The sequence below is a fragment of the Cavia porcellus genome, unplaced genomic scaffold (assembly GCF_034190915.1).
Source record: "Cavia porcellus strain 051 isolate PalLab524CR breed Dunkin Hartley unplaced genomic scaffold, mCavPor4.1 scaffold_1, whole genome shotgun sequence".
Classification (NCBI taxonomy): domain Eukaryota; kingdom Metazoa; phylum Chordata; class Mammalia; order Rodentia; family Caviidae; genus Cavia; species Cavia porcellus.
Genome location: NW_026947484.1, coordinates 15,871,867 through 15,886,000, shown reverse-complemented (window position 1 = coordinate 15,886,000; position 14,134 = coordinate 15,871,867).

Genomic DNA, 14,134 nt, shown 5'->3' with positions numbered 1-14,134 from the left:
AATCACAGAGAGAAAAATAATAGAAGCCACACCCTTCACAATAGCATCCAAAGAATGAAATACTTAGGATTCAATCTAACAAAAGAGGTAAAAGATCTATTCAGCAAAAATATAATATCCTGAAAAGAGAAAGTGAAGAGGACCTCAGAAAATAGAAAGACATCCTTTGACCATGGATGGCAAGATCAAACATTGTGAAAATGACCATCCTCCCAAACTTGCTTTACAGATTTAGTGTAATGCCAACAGCATACCTCACATATCAAAGAAATCACTCCTAAAATTCATCTGGAACCAAAAGAGACCTAGAATAGCAAAGGCAATCCTAAGCAACAAAGGCAAGGCAGGAGGCATCACAACCCCTGACCTGAAATTATACTACAAAGCTATTGTAATAAAATCAACATGGTACTGAAATAAAAACAGACCTGAAGATCAAAGGAATATATTATAAGGTATACCAAAACTACAAACATACTCAGCCACCTTATATTTGATAAAGGAGTCAAACATTCACTGGAAGATAGTCTCTTTAATAAATGGTGCTGGAAAAACTCTCTCCATTTGCTGTAAACTAAAACTAAACTCATGCCTATCATCATGTACTAAACTAAAGTCTAAATGGATCAAAGATCTAAATAATAAATCAGAAACACTAAATCTGTTGGAAGACAATTTAGGTAGAATTCTTGAAGACCTAGGAGTAGGTAGAGAATTGATGAACAAGAATCAAACCGAATGGGAAATACTTCCTAGAATCAATATCTGGGATCACATCTTATTAAAGAGTTCCTGCATGCCAAAAGAAATCTCCAGAAAAGTGAAATTCTTCTGGGCATATTCTCAGAAGAATTGAAAACATAATATCACAATGATATATGCACACCCATGTTTATAGCAGCACAATTTGTAATATGTTGGATACCTAAATACCCATCAACTGAGGAATGAATTTAAAAGACATGGTATTTTTATATAATGGAGTACTACTCAGCTATAAAGAATGATCATATTGAGAGATATTTATAAATAAATGGATGCAACTTGAGACCATACTCATAAGTGAAATTAATCAAATTCACATATATAAATACCATATTGTCTCCCTAGTGTAAGAAATGGTAAGAGTACATATGATACAAAAACCTCAAGAAGTACAGTGAAAGGATAAGAATCTGCTCAAAAGGGAAAAAAATAATATCTCAAAGCAAAGGAAGAAAAAAAAGGAAGAGAAAAGAAAAAATATGCAAAATTATATAAACACACTTAAGATAGCTGTGATTGTGCTACAAATTGTATAAGGTCGTGGAACGGAAGAGTTAACATTCATAAGATTGGAACAATTGTGCATGTTAGTGTATGGTGATCTGAGGAACTCTCAAAGGTCATTATGTAAAATAACAACCCTAGTTATGCTCCTATCACCTTGTTTTGAAGGCCTACACTGTCAAGAGTTTTGAGCTCTTGGCTAATGTTATTAATTTGTCTTTTTTTTGTTTCATGTTTTCCTAGTAATTTGTTTAGTTTTTTCCTGTAATACAGAAAGGATAGGTATACATGTAGAGACTTATACATGTGTAGAACTTCTCCTAAATAGTTTATGAGAACTGATTATATAATGCATGATGAAATGAACAGCTACTTTGAAGTAAAAGAGACATTATGTTATCCATTACTGATTCCATATCGTTATGGTGTGAAATCCAGTAATGCCATTATTCTTTGTTGAGAGTGGTTTTAATCTGTTTTGTATTAATTTCAACATATGTGAAGATATAGACAGCTATTTTGAAGAGAACGAGAGACATTATGGCAGCCATTGTTGGTTTTCCTATTACCTGGTTTTGAAGGACTGTTAATGCCTTCATCACTCTGTTCTAATAAGTTTTGTACTATTTTGTTCTGTATGAATTCATTGTGTGTAAATATATGGACAACTATTTAGAAGAAAAAAGAGACATTATGGTAGCCAGTGATGATCTCCTGTGGTCTTGCTTTGAAATCTGTGTCATTTACATTGTTTTCTCCTGAATGGCTTTGTTATGTTTAGTTTTATCTTTCTTTAAAATAAAATTTAGAAAAATAAAATAAAATAAACTTTACTTATCTTCGTTTTTGTTTTCCAATCTTCCTTAGTTTTTATTCTCTAAATATACTGACCAAAACAATTTAAACCACCTATATGACACTTGTTATATTTCTTTTGGGTATCATTCCTTTAAAGCCTTGGACGCTGTCTTACCTGAGGGTCTTTATGGTATTTTTTCCTATTTCCAGAATGTTCTTCCACACGTACATCTCTGACTCATCATCATTCGTTCATAATTTTTATGCAGATCGCTGTTCAGATAGCAACTACTGAGAGGGTCTTTTCCTGACCAAACTATTGAAAATACCTTCCATCTTTTCTCCTTTACACACTTTAATTTCTCTACTGGGACTTATCTTAATTATTTGCGTATTCTCTCACTCTCCTACTAGAGAGTAATACTCCCACACATAGCAGCATTATTCTTGTTCAGAGCTGTATTTTTAGGACTAGAAAAAGAAATAAAAAATGGCCACTCAGTATTCATTGAATGATGAATGAATAAATGAATGAATGGATAGATGGATGAAATGAACCACTGTGCAGTAGCATGAACAATTACTATGTATATATTCTATGCATGTGTGTATTCGATTACCACATATTTTTATTTGAATGTAGCTTTTAAACATCTCTACTACATTGGAAATGACTGAGCAGAAAACATTTTCCTCATAAAAATCCAGAATCTTAAGAAGCTGCTAGAAGTCTGGCACTTCCTCGGAGAATAACTTGAACAATGATAAGAGGGTCACAGACCACTCTGTACGTACCCCTGTTACAGACATATTCAAGATCTGTAATCCCAATGCTTAATACTGATGAATCATTCATATTGAAATGTTATCATTTCTCATTAGTTCTTTTCCATGGAAGTGCTATCAAAGCAGTATGGAAGTATTTATAAGGAAAATCTATATATTCAAGTTATAAATTTGAAGCTTCTCTACAATGCCTTCTGCTTTACATCTCTTAAAAGTGAACTGTAGGAGGCTGGGGATTTAGCTCAGCTGCATAAGCACCTGCCTTGCAAGCAGGCAGTCATGAGTTCGATCCTTAGTACCGATAAAAAATGAAAAAGACAAAAAAAAAAAAGTAAACTGTAGATGTTTTCAGTGTTCAACCCAAAATCATCAAATACACATTCTTCTCAGCTGTACATGGGTCATTCTCTAAAATGGACTAATATACTAGCCCACAGAACATGCATAAGTAAGTGCAAAGGAACTGAAATTATCCCACACATATTATCTGACCAGAGTGCAATGAAATTGGAAATTAATGTCAAAAGAAGCCACAAAGACTCCATAAACAAATGGAAATTAAATAACAGCCTTCTAAACAACCAATGGGTCACAGATAAAGTAAAGGAAGAGATTAAACAATATCTACAACTAAATGAGACCGCAGATACAATATACTGGAACTTTATGGGACACAAGGAAAGAAGTCCTAAGAGGGAGATTTATAGTGGTGAATTCTCACATCAGGAAAAGAGAATGAATACAAATAAATAACCCGATGTTAAACCTTAAGCTTCTGTAAAAAGAAGAGTAACAAAAAACCCAAAGCCCATACAAGGGAGGAAATCATAAAGATCAGAGCAGAAATTAATTCAAAGGAGACCAAAAAACAATACAAAGAATTAATGAGTTGAACAGTTGATTCTTTCATAGAATAAATAAAATGGATAAACCCTTGGCCAATTTTATTTAAAAAAAGACTCAATTGCATGCACTGAAGAATGAAAAGGGTGAAATTACTACAGATCATGTGAAAATTCAGAAGATCATCAATACCTACTTCAAGAATCTTTACATTGCAAGGATGAAGTACAAGGAAGAAATGGACAGATTTCTAGATATGTATGAATTGTCAAAGCTGAATCCAGAAGATATAAAAATTCTGAATAACTTCATATCAGTTAAACTAGATTCAAAATGTAATTAAAAATTTGCCAACGAAGAAAAGCCCAGGTCCTGATGGATTCACCTGCTGAATTCTACAAGAAATGTAAAGAAGATTTAATGCAAATATTCCTCAAACTCATTAATGAAATTGAAAAGGAGCCATATTCTTAACACATTCTTGGAGGTAATTATTACCCTGATACCAAAACTAGAAAAAGATCCAAACCAAAAAAAAAAAAAAAAATGGGGGGAGGAACTGTACAAGACAATTTCCCTAATGAACATTGATGGAAAAATCCACGATAAGATGCAATCATCAAGAAAATTATACCATGACCAACTAGGATTCATCCCATGAATACAGGATGGTTCAATATACACCAATCAATAAATGTTATACATTAGATCAACAAAGCCAAGAGACGAAAATCACATGATCATCTCAACAGATGCAGAAAACTTTTTTGATAAAGTCCTGCACTGATTCATGATTTTAAAAAAAACCCTACATATAATCAGAATAGATGGTCTCTACCTCAATCTGATAAAAGCTATTTTATGACAAATCACCAACACCATACTCACACCATACTAAATGAACAAAAACTGAAAGCTTCCACTCTAAAATCAGGAACAAGACAAGGATGTCCACTGTAACCACTCCTACTCAATGTATTTCTAGAAACATTAGTCAGAGTAATTAGACTAGAGAGAGAGAAAAAAAGAACAGTATAAGACAGGAAAACTTAAAATGTCATTATTTGCAGATGACATGATATTCTATATAGATGATCCCAAAAACTCCATCAAAAGACTCCTAGAGTTAATAACCAAATTGAGTAGACTTTGTATACAAACTCAACATTTGATAAATCAATAACATTTCTATACAAATAACAAACTCATGGAGGGAGAAAATAGAGAAACCATACCCTTCACAATAGATCCAAAATATGAAACACTTAGGAATCAATCTAACAAAGGAAATCAAGGATTCATACATTGAAAATTACGGTACTCTGAAAAAGGAGATCAAAGAGAATATCAGAAAATAGAAAGATATCCCTTGTTAATCGATAGGAAGAAAAAATATAGTGGAAATGACCAGACTCCCAAATTGTTACACAGTTTAAATGCAATGCTTGTCAAAATCATTAACATACCTCACAGATGTACAGAAAACATTCCTACAATTTACTTGGAACCAGAAAAGACCTTTAGAGTAGCAAAGATGATTCTGAACAACAAAAGCAAGGCAGGAGGCATCACAATCCCTCACTTGAAATTATACTGCAAAGCTATTGTGATAAAATCAGCATGGCACTAACAAAAAAACAGAACCCAGCGAAACATATTAGAAGATGCAAACACAAACATATTAGAAGATGCAAACACAACTAAAGACACTCAGGGGCCAAACTTGTTCACTAAAAGAGCCTCTTTAATAAGCTGCAGAAATTGGCTCTTTACATGCCAAGAACTAATAATAGACCCATATCTACCACCATAGACTAAACAAAAGTCAAAATGGATCAAAGATCTAAAGCAGAAACACTAAATCTACTGGAAGAGACAGTTTGTAGAAATCTTGAAGACATAGGAGTGGGCAGTCTTCATGAACAAAACACACACAGCATGGGAAACACTTCAACAAATCAACAACTGGGCTCTCATCCTATTAAAAAATTTTGCACATCAAAAGAAATCACCAACAGAGTGAAAAGAAAACCCACAGAGTGGGAGATAAATTTTAGCAAACTGTCCTTCAGACAAAAAACTTATACTTAAAACACATGAAAAGAACTGAAAAAAAATCAACCCCTTCAAATTCAAAGACCCAATCTATAAATGGACAGTTGAGATGAACACACATTTCACAGATGAAGAAATACAAATAACACACAAGCATATGAAAAGATGTTCAATATCATTAGTCATTCAAGAGACACAAATCAAAACAACACTGAGATTCCATCTCACCGCAGTAAGAATGGCTATCATCAAGCAGTCAACCAATAACAAATGCTGCTGGGGCTGTGTGAAAAAAGGAACACTTCTTCACTGTTAGTAGGACTGTAGACTGGTGCGGCTATTATGGAAATCAGTGTGGAGAATCTTCACAAAACGAGGATTAGAGGTCCCATTTGACCAAGCTATTCCTCTTCTGGGTATTTTCCCAGAAGAATTAAAAATGTCATACCACGGTAATATATGTACACCAACTTTTATAGCAGCACAAATAGCTAAATCTTGGAAACAATACAAATGGTGACCAACCATGGATATGGATAAAAAACGATGTGGTATTTTTATACAATGGAGTACTACTAAGCTACAAATAAGGATAAACTTGAGATATTTATAGGAAAATAGATGCAACTAGAGAACATACTCCTAAGTGAAATCAATCAGATTCACATGAGTAAACATCATATTGTCTCCCTAGTGAAAGAAGCCAAACGATCTAAAATGTACAATAGATACTGTGAATGAGAAGAAGCTATTCAAAAGGAAAAATTAACTGGAATGAGAAAAGAAGGAAGGAAAAAGGAAAAGAATAGATAGATATATAGATAGATAGATAGATAGACAGATAGATAGTTATACTAATTGCTTTTAGTTCATTGAAAAGAAAGTTTGTGCCTCTTTCTTTGATCAATTTTTCATTTCCATGTCTTATAATACGAACAACCACTTTGAAGACAGCAATACACAATGTACTAACCATTGTTACTCTCCTATAACTGTTTTGAAATTTTGTACCACTTTTTTGTTATTGCTTTTTTTCTTCATAAACAAAAAGGACACTGGAGCTATTGTGCAATGCAGCCATGATTCTATGCATACAATATCTCTTTAATTTTCAAAAGCCAGTAGCAGACAATTCTATGGAGCAAATTAGAGTAACAAAGCAAGCCTGTTCCAGCTTATCTCTCATGCAAAATGCAGAAGGCTTATCGTCGTGGCTTTGCTGGAGTCACTGTGAATTTTTGACTTAGATTTTCAACAGACCTCTCACTCCAGGTATTAAGATAACCCTCAATTTTAGATGTGAAGATGTGTGTGTGTTTAGTGTAGAAGACAGAGGATTTTAATTTTTGTCTAAAATAGCAGCAATTTGCACTTCCTAAACAATAAAGACTCAGCTAACAATAGCATCACTACAAATGTCAAAGAACATGCTTTCACTCACATTTTAGGATTTTCAAAATTGAAGGTAAAATAAATGTATCAACACAGCAAAGGAAAAGTCAGATGAGCTTTTATCTTGCCTGCCAAAATTATACAACTTTGTAGAACTGCAAGCTTTTCATCATGGAGAAAAGTTAGAGGTTCTCAGCAGATTTGGGCCATAAATCTTCAGAGGCGAGATAAAAACATAGGGAGGCTAGAGAGCCTCCTTTCAGTTTGCCAAAGTGAGAATGTGTGCAGTGGCCTCCAGCCCATTCCTGAATCTCTGTTACCTTCTCTGTTGTGGACCTGCAGGTAAAGAGTTCACAGTGAGTGAGGGTGGACAATCACATCCCCCATCACTTCTCATCCCTACTTGCCAGGCGTAATGTTGGATGCTGATTTATATTCCTCATCTGTTTCCTGATCTATTGTGAGTTAGTGGGGAAAAGGGGGTGTTAAAATGCTGTGCGAATAAGAAGAAGATCTGTCTTATGTTCCAGGAATGGCTTTCCTGCACATTTCTGAACATGAAAGCACCATACTTGTGACCTTTTTCTGAAATCCTTTTGGTCACATTCAGTTGCGCTGCCATATTAAAGACAGAACCATGAGTTTAAGCATGAGAGGTCCAACTAGTATCCTAATTTCTAGGCATATGCAGTTCAAAGAATTGCAAAACATGAGTTTCTACAAATCGGCTTACAGGAGCCTGCCACCATATCTAGGGAGGACCCTGGTGAGGCTGGGTTCAAATCACACTGGGCAGAATCTGCCACCTGTACATCATCTTCTTGAAAACTGTACATTTTAGAGAATCTGCTCTCAACTGGTGTAAACAATGTGGAACATAAAATAAATTCAGTCTCCAACCACTGATATATGCATGAATTTTCAGAATTCTGGCATGCCTTAAATTACAATCCTTTTTGATAGCCTTTCAAATCAAAAAGCTGCTTATTTAGAAATGGAAAATAAAAAAGACAAAAGTATCGCAAAGTGTTTTTTGATCCATCAAGTTTATTTTCATTTTCTTTATTTTTCTGCAGTTAGAAATTGCTGTAACACCCATTTTTCATGATGACTATGCTCTGGTCTTGTGAAATCCTAAGCTGGGATCTGTACCTTATGCATGAACTGATTGTGATGCTGGTTAAACTCGACAACACTTTCCCACTCAGAAACATCCATCACCATTTCCTATGCCAGTGATTCATTTCAATTCTGATATCAAATAGATTTAACTTTACACCTCTGGCTGTCAAACACATGTGGAAGTCTTCCCCTAAATTTAAAATCCAGTCAGGAATGAAGGAGATAGCACCTCTTTTATTACAGTGTGGGAAAATAATAAAAATCATTTTGGATATTGAAATATCCCAGGAAGCACTTGGGTATATTTCACCCTCTGCCTGGAAAATTGCAGACAATCTATTCAAAGAAACAGATGTCAACTAAATATAGTTAAAACTCTGATGCTCCTATAGTCACCAGCAAGTTTGCAGACACTAAATTCAAGCAGTGAACCACAAATAAATAAGCAGAGAGAAAACTAATTGCCTAGAAAAGAATGCTCCACTTGCTTTGTCATTAGCTAGTTGAAACTCTCTACCAGCGCAACTTATCTGAAATTGAAATGCTGGGATAGAAATCAGACTGATACTGAGACCAAGGCTCAGGCTCAATCCTGTTCTTTGTCCTTTTCTCATATGTATCAGGAGGAACCACACGCCGGGGATCAATGGATGGATGGGTGGATGGATGGGTAGATAAATACATAGATAGATAGATGGATACATAGATACATACATATATACATACATACATACATACATACATACATAGATATATAGATAGATACATGGATAATTGTAGGCGCTGGTTCATTAAATCTGCAACACGGTCTGAAATTTTTGCATTTCTTACCAGTTTCCAGATAGTATACATCCAAGCTGCTGGATCTAGGAGCCACATATTTTATACTTGGGTTCAATATGGATGGGGGAAAATGTCCCCCAAATTTCCTATCCTGAAAACTTAATCCTGAAAGGAACAGTGTTGAGGAGGATTTTTAAAAGGTGATTAGATCACAAGGGCTTTGCCCTCGGGAATGGATCAATGCCATGACTGCAGAAGTGGGTTACAAATAAAAGAACAAGTCCCCTACCCCCACCAACTCTGCCTCTTTCTTCCCTGAGATAAGGCAGTAGCAAAGCCCTCACAAGATGCTCAGCCTCCATCTCTCACTTCCCAGATTTTAGAAGGAGACATGAGAAATATCTCTGTGAGAAATAAATCACTGTTTTCCACAAATTACTTAATCTTATTCTCTTATAGCAGCACAAACTGGACTAAGACAGTTGGCTAATTTTGTTTTGTTCTGTTCTGTTTTGAAATCAGAAAACTCAAATACAACCCTTCTTCCTCCAGTAATCTACTGTATGATCTTGTAAGAAGATCCCTTTATTTATCTGATCCTTCTTTGGGGGACAGCAAAGATGGAAGCTGACAGAACTGGGGTCTGGCCCAATACATATGTATTAGAAAGAAAAAACGAGCTCTCCACTAGTCAGAGAGGGGTGTTCTGCATGGAGGACTCTGTAGATGTTTGGGGCAGCTGGCATTTTCTACAGTTTTTGTAGGGCTGGTCCTGGTTGCAGGGAGGCCTCTGAAGAGTAAACTGCTTCATTTACATTTTACTTTCTCCAAGGTTTCTCCCCCTTGGTTAAGGATCTATTTTTTCTCTCTTGCATTTTTTTAGGTTACTATGTTAACTCACTTAGGCTCTGACATTTAATTTACTTTGGTTACCTATTTAAGACCTGTGCCCTATTAGCCTACTGTCCAGGTCTCCTGGCTTCAATCACAGGTAAACTGTCTGACCTATTTGTGCCTCAGTTTCTCACCTGTGAAGGAAAGGAAGTAAGGAAATCATATTTCTACAAAAATTTGAAGAGAGGTAAAGATGTTAAATAAGCAGACTTGCCTGAAGAAACGTATTCTTGGACAGGAGAGACCTCAGACGAATGAAGAAATAAGCATCTCAAAAGGGAACCAAATGTATACAGACAAGTCTCATCGATAGACAGAATCACACCCAAGAAAGTAAGATATAAACCAACATACCCCAAGAAGAATCAATTGAAGGAAATTCACACTTCCCCAAAGAGAAATAGAAGACAAATATCAAAGAACAATATTCTTAGACGATGATGAATATAGCAATTCAGAAAGTGCAGATCTATGGAGAGAGGTGGGCAGATGACAGTGCACACATAGAAGAAAAAGAAAACATTAGAAATCACCTCTTTCCCCATAACGGGGGATGAATTTTCAGTATAACTTTTTCTAGATCATGTGACAATACAGAGAATATCCAGCAGAAATCCAGGTGGCAGAAAGAATACAGGGGGAAACCCCATCTGTTTTCTTTATAAGACACTCGGTAATTAAACTACATCAGTATAACTGGGAAATGCTTCCTATGTTAACACCTACACTGTAGACTTCTTGAACTTTTCCCAAGTTGAGTCTACTGGTGATGGACTTCTGGGAACATCTCTGTAGCTATTTCAGACCTGGGAATTATCACACTCTTTCACTGTCACACAAAGCCATGTCAGCAGACACTTGCATCAAGCAAATACCTTTCCAAAAGACTTTAAGGTTCCAATTCATTTTTAGAAGCGACCATCTAGCTACCAAATGGCAATATTCTCCCTGAGATTTCCTCTACTGACTCTCTTCCAGATAACAGCATTTTTTTGCATAAGACTAATATTACCTGTGAATTAGCTCTCTCTGTACAAGAGGCTATATCTTAAATGTAACTGGGAGTTTCAACATTTCTACAAATGGAAACACAGGGTCATGTTTAAAAGTGACCATATGCTGGAACATTTCCAATGCAATCAGTGATACAACAGGGGAGGGGATGCAGCATTATTCTCAGATAAAGGCAGCAGTCTATGAACAGTGCCCTGGCCCTCTAAATTTACCAAGATTCACTCACTCAAGATCCCACTGCAGTCCTCACAAGCTTTTATCTGTCTGATATCCAAACCCAAGAGGTTCGTCAAAATAGAATTCCAGTGTAGGAGGAAAGAAGCTAAAGAATTATGCATTAATAACACCTTTACCCACAGGCAAAACATATTTTCATCTGCACACATCACATACATGAGATCTTAGGTTATTAAAGGTGAAAAAGGCTAATAGTCTTCGGGATGGCTCTCTCGGGACATCTATTTGCATAATGAAGTGAATACACAGCAACCCAGCTCAGCAGTTCTTTTGGATCAGCTACTTGCAGTCACACATGATATTTTTAATTCACTAACTAAATTACTTTATGAAAGAGGTGTTGGTAGCTAGTCTCAAAACTATGTCTACAAATAATTCATGACCATATTTACCAATGAGGAACAGCTTAATTGTTAAAGATGCATGGTTTAATTAACCTGTCTTTTGTAAAGCCCCAAATTAGTGCACAGATAAATATCACTGTTGATAAAGATTTAGACACTGCTAAGTTTATCTGCATAATTTAGACTCAGAGTTGAGACCACTGCCTTGCAATGGTCATCCCTGGCTTGGGCATCTATTTCAGAAAGCAGGTTGGACTCTGCTCACAAAGGAAAAGGAAGACAAAATTTTTTAGCATGATCTTCATTAGAGAGGCACTGTGTTAAAGATATTTTTAAATTATGGAACCCAAACCATAGGAAAAATTTAGCATAAAAGTTAAGTCAATAATTTCATTTTAAAAGAGGGAAAGAAATTTATTAGATAAGAGCCATTAAATATTTTTCAGTTTTAATTTAATTCAATAATTTAATATAATTTAATATAATTCAGTTTAATGTCAGGTGAATTTTCTAGGTTTTTTCTTAATGTAGTGTATGTGACTGGTTTTACTTTACAAAATAAGAAATAGTTTGATTTAAATTATCGTGGATAATAATAATTACTATTGACTTAATATTTATGTGCCAGGCATTATACTCTGATAAGTGCTTCCCAGGAATTGAGCAATTTATTTCTAACTTCTCTGTGTTGTAGGTGTTAATAACCTACAACAGGTTTCACAGATGAGCACAGAATGGATAAATATATCTGTGATCGTACAGCAAATAAAACTTTAATGTTGTGGTTCTGGTTTTGCTAGTCCTATTGTTTTGCTTTTTCTATGACTGTCTGTTGCACAAAAAATCTGTGTGTTTATTTCAATCTAAATCCATATACCACTACAAACAGCAAGCATAAACTGGAACTCACTGTGGCTTAGATCTAAAATGTCACCCAGATATATCATGTGTTTGGAAAGTTACTGGATTATGGAAGGGCTCTAGCTGACTTGCTGTGAGGAACTGGGACCTGGCTGGCGGTACAATCTGGAAGAGCTGATTCCTTTCTCTGGGCCCTTCCCTTCTCTCTCTGTTCCTGACTACATGGAATGAATGGGCAGTTTCCTCCACCCTCCCTTCCCACACTGCCATTTCTGCCTTGGAGCCAGTCAAACACAGGCTGAAACCATGAGTGAAAAATCAGCATCTTGTGGATTTCAGGTGTTTTGTCCCAACAATTAGAAAGTGGCTAAAATAGGAGTGTACTTGGTGTCAGGCAATGAGTTAGGAGACGAATGTAGCAAGATCAATAGACAGGGCCTCCTCTTCTCCCTAGATTCTCTTAGAATCTCACTTCCCATTTGCTGTGTTGCTGTCTCGGCAACTGAGTTAACTTGCAGGATGAGGTGCTTTAATTTTTTTGTATTCTAAATCTAATTTAAGCTCCATTTTCTTCAGGAATATCTATTAATCAAATACACCATATCTTCTATTTCAGAGGTGAAGACTGGGGAAAGTAGTTGTGCTCTGCTCTGCCATGCTAAGTTTCATCAGACAAAGATAAAATCGGTTTGATATTGCTAAGACTGCAAAATGTACAATGAGTGTTAGGGAAGACATCTCAAGCAAAGTGCACAAAAAAGGATCAAAGACTGTTACAATAAGTAAGCCTTATCTAGCGGCAGAGTAGCCTAGAAACCAGGATGAAACAGCTTGGTAAGCAGAGCTGAAACAAGTTAAGAGACTTCAGTTTACAGTTTAATTCTCTTTTCCCCTGGCTATACCTTGGAACATGACTGTAGCCAAGGTATCAAATCTAGTGTCTCTAGTGATACTATGCTAATTTTAAGTACTCCTTGATATCCTGTGCTGAGGGTACTTCACCTGTATTCATTATTTTTCTCTTACTGCTGAGACAAAATGCCTAACACCACAAGTTAAAGGAAGAGAGGTTTATTTGGCTCACAGTTTATAGAAGTTTCATTCCACAGTCAGTCGGCTCCAAGACAGGTTGGCATGGTAAAGGAACAGTTCATGGCAGAAGTCAGCAAAAGCACCAAGAGCAAAAGGGGAAGATCCAGTCCCTTTTCTTCCCTTATATTTATACACAGGCTCCTTGCCTTAGTAGGGCGGTGTAGAACTCAATCTCAGTACCAGGCAATGAACCAGTCACAAACCCTAGATTCAGCCACCTCTGAAAAGTCCAACTTCCATGACGGCATGAGACTTTGAGGTACATTCAGACACAAACCATAACAACCTCCATATTTTCCTCAAACCCACACTGTAATTGAATCTGATAAAAAAAAAATAGGAAAACACAAATTAAAAGATTCTGTGGACTGAATGTCTCTTCCCCAATTCATACACTGAAATCCCACGTTTGAGACCTATATGTATATTTATGAGGCCCGTGGAGGTAAAGTTCCCATGCATATGAGGGGAGATGCAGAACAGATAATTTCCCTATCATCCACATAAGTGTACAGCCATCTGGAAACCAGAAATCTGGACTTCACTGGACATCAGCTCTGCCCTCACCTTGTTCTTGAACTTTCCAGCTTCTAGAACTGAAAGCCATTGTTTAAATGAACCACTGAGTGGGTGATTTCTGTTAA